The sequence below is a fragment of the Tamandua tetradactyla genome, chromosome 12 (genome assembly GCF_023851605.1).
Source record: "Tamandua tetradactyla isolate mTamTet1 chromosome 12, mTamTet1.pri, whole genome shotgun sequence".
NCBI lineage: Eukaryota > Metazoa > Chordata > Mammalia > Pilosa > Myrmecophagidae > Tamandua > Tamandua tetradactyla.
In genome coordinates this window covers 7,714,634-7,718,371 of record NC_135338.1, presented here as the reverse complement: position 1 = coordinate 7,718,371, position 3,738 = coordinate 7,714,634, and the positions used below count along the sequence as shown (strand labels likewise).

At 46.0% G+C, this 3,738-nt stretch overlaps 1 pseudogene; it reads right to left on the bottom strand.

The window, feature by feature from the left end:
• Nucleotides 1-404: 404 nt before the first annotated feature.
• On the bottom strand, nucleotides 405-1,595 carry LOC143652735 (bifunctional methylenetetrahydrofolate dehydrogenase/cyclohydrolase, mitochondrial pseudogene; annotated as a pseudogene).
• Between the last annotated feature and the right edge of the window lie 2,143 nt (nucleotides 1,596-3,738).

Genomic DNA, 3,738 nt, shown 5'->3' with positions numbered 1-3,738 from the left:
AACAAATGTTCCACAACAATGCAAGGTGGTAGTGGCGGGATAGTATATGAGAATACGGTATCGTATGCATGATTGCTCTATAAACCCACAACTTCTCTAATTCAAAAAAAAAAAAAAAGAAGTAGAAAAGAAAAGAAACACATGTGCCAGAATGTAGGAGGTAAAAAACAACAAAAATTAAGAAGCTACTATATCAGTGAGTATATAGTATATAACTGCTATATCAATGAGTATATTTTAGAGGTGCAATGATCTGAGACATACTGGGAAATCCTCTCTAAGGTGAAGGACAAGTTGTAGCACCTTTTAACCCCCACCACTGAGAAATAGATGTGCTACTTAGTAGACTTCTTTGGATTTTAGAGGCAGCACATGCATCACTTGGTAAAAATGCTCTAACTTACTCAACAGGTAATTAAAAAGCTGCCAGACTTGAGTCGAGCCAAGAGAAAAACAGGGCTGTGCAGTCGGTGAAGTACCCTGCCATTTGGTACACTACGGCCCCATGTATACAAACAGCTAGAGGAATCTAGAAGGTAAGGATGGCGTCTGGAGACTGATAAGATCCAAGAGGATAATCTTGCAGGGGGCATTCCAACATTCTTTGACGTTACAGCCACAACCACATTCTTCCCTAGTGCTGGAATTCCAGTTTGTGTAATTATTTCCCACACACCCCATGGGGTAGTGGGGAGCATGGACTACTGGTCCAAAAGACACCCTGTGTTAATTACATGAAAGCCGGAAACATCCTTGTCTGGAGAAACAGCACTGCACTCTTTTTCTCATCAATGTGCTCTGGAAGGGACAGTGGAAAAAGAAGGCCATCTAAAATTGTCATCATCACTTAGCTTATTGATCAAATTTAACAATTCTCCGACATCGAAGCTAGTTCCAAAATCATTTCACTGATGATTCCCACATCTGCAGCTGTCTGGGTCTTGTTGAAGACAGAGGCTTGACAGGCGGGATTCTTGCCAACCAGAACCACGCATAGATGTGGCCGTCTGTTACCCAAGGCCACCCACTCTTCCACCTCCTGCCTCACTTCCTACTTGATCTGCTGGGCAAATTTCTTTCCAGAAATTATAACAGCTTCGTTTCAAACGGCCAAGTGATGGAAGGGGTGATGGCGGAAATGGCCGCTCTACGTGGGTGCACAGCTAAGCAGCCAGTGCAGACACAGAAGAGAGCTCAGCCATGGCTGGTGTCACTGCCCGTGCTGGGAGTTCACATGCATTCTTAATAAACTTCTTACCTGTTTACTAAATTTGTGCTGTGTCCTTGAATTCTTTCTCATGGCATAGCCAAGAACCTAGGAACCCAAATCCAGAGACATATTTTAGCGAGCCTACCAGGAGACATTTCTCCTCTGCAACCTTGAACTGGTAACTCATGGCTATTTACTGGGAGATTGGCCACATGCTTTCACTTTTCTTCTCACTACTTGGCTCATTGTTATACTCATCTATGTCCTCATGCAACTCTGTATTTCCAGGAATTGGGGGACCTGATCCAGCTTCCCCAGGACACAAACTCACTCTATTCTGAGTTCTCTGGCCCCCTCCTCGGACATGGCAGGAGCCCATCTCCATGCAGTACTGATCCAAGGAGACTCAAAGCAGCACTGATTGGGGACCTTTCCCTGTGTCGTGCAGGAGTCCAGTGGAAGCCATATCAAGTCCCCCCACATCTCTCTTTCTTTCTCTCTCCTTGGCTCTCTGAGACTTCCTGACACTCTCTTCCTTCCTTTCTTCTGGGGATCCAGACCCTTCCTCCTGATGAATCTATTCCTTTTTTCACCTCTTTGACAGAGGTCCTCTCCCCTGCTTCCATGAGAATCTGCTTCTTTTTTCCTCTGTCTGGCTTTCAATATCTTCTGAGACATTCCATCTGTTATAACACAGGATTCTGGGCTAAGGATTCTTGTACCCAACAAGGTACTGTCCTTGCCATTCTAAGGAATCACCATGGGAATTGGGTACTTTCTAATGGGAATGTCTCCCCTCCAGACCTTGGTTGTCTCTATTGAGAACCATTGCTATCAAATATGAAGCTTCCCTTCTAGAGCATTTCACCTTTTAGCCCTCAAGAAATTTGAGGACAAATGCATTCCCCAGAGCATTGTCCTAGACTTCTCTCAGGTGGGGCGAGTGCCCCCACCTCGGGAGCACAGGTCTAGACATCTCCCAGGCAGGAACAGCCAAGGCCCCTGTGGTTTTAGATTCAGTTGTCCACTTGGCCAGGTGAAGGCACCTAGTTCTTTTGCTGTGGACATGAGCCGATGGTACATGAACCTCATCTGTTGCTGATTACATCTGCAGTCGGCTAGGAGGCTTGCCTGCTTCAGTGAATGATGTTTGACTTAATTGGCTGGTGCTTAAATGAGAGAGCTCCACGTAGCACAGCCCAAGCAGCTTGGCATTCCCCATCTCAGCACTCGCAGCTCAGCCCAGGCCTCTGGAGATGCAGAAAGGAATCACCCTGGGGAAAGTTGTTGGAACCCAGAGGCCTGGAGAGAAAGCCAGCAGAGATCACCCTGTGCCTTCCCACGTAAGAAAGAACCTCAATTGAAAGTTAGCTGCCTTTCCTCTGAAGAACAAATTAAATAAATCCCCTTTTATTAAAAGCCAATCTGTCTCTTGTGTGTTGCATTCTGGCAGCTAGCAAACTAGAACAGCCCCCCAGAAATATGTCCAGTGATTTTACTCCCAGTGTTCTCAACACATTGGGCTAGTGGAGAGGAAAGACTTCTCAAGAGCATTGTCTGGAATTCTTCTGGACAAGACCTGGGAAACCTGTAGAAACGTAAGCCCAGACATCTCTCAGGAAACGTATCCAGGGATACCTGGTGAATTTACTTCACATGTTCCCAAGAGATTGGGCCAGCAGAGAGGGAAAAGCCCAGCTCTGACACACGTTGGGACTCCAAGCAGTCACACTGGTGCTAGGAAACCTTCTCTATTTCCTTTTCCAGAGAAGTTGGAAAATGCCAACAGCCAATATAAGCTAAAAGTCCCTCCAAAGGGACTCTCAATTACAATACCATCCTCCAGTCTGTAAAAGACAGAGAAAATAGTCAGAAATTCCCTATGCTCAGATGTTTATGGCTCTCCATCAAGACAAAGGCCTAAGAGGGACTTGTTGCTTGTGTTATGCCCATGTCTCAATTTAACTACCAGAGAGGGCAAGCAGACTAAAGAATAAGAACCATACTGTCACTTGTTTGCTAAAAGGCATGAAGCATGTACCACCAAGCCAGTTAATTATAGTAGCTAAAGAAGATCATTCAGGAGAAAGAGGAAAACATGGCCCTGTTTCAGAGGAGGTTTGTGGAGGCTTTTAAAAATACACCAATGTCGCCCCAGATTCTGGGTAGGTAAGATTTGGCTGTCACTCATTTCATCAGTCTGCCCCTGACATTTGGAGAAAGCTGCAAAAGCTCTCCATGGGCCCACAAACTCCCATTCCTAATGACCCATTAGGAACTGCCTTTTCTGTTTTTATCAAGACAAGGCTGAGAAGGAGGAGAGGGCAAAGAGAGGTAAGCGGAAGACCAGAAAACAGTTCAGCTTATTGCAATCACTATTATAAGCAGCCTGTCACCTTGAGGCCACCCAAATCATGGCTCCAAGCAACTGTGGGTGAGAGGACCACTAGCAGAGAGAGTGCCAGAAACCTCGAGACAACCCTCGACTTTGGACCCACCAGGACCTTGCCCCAGGTGCCACCAAGATG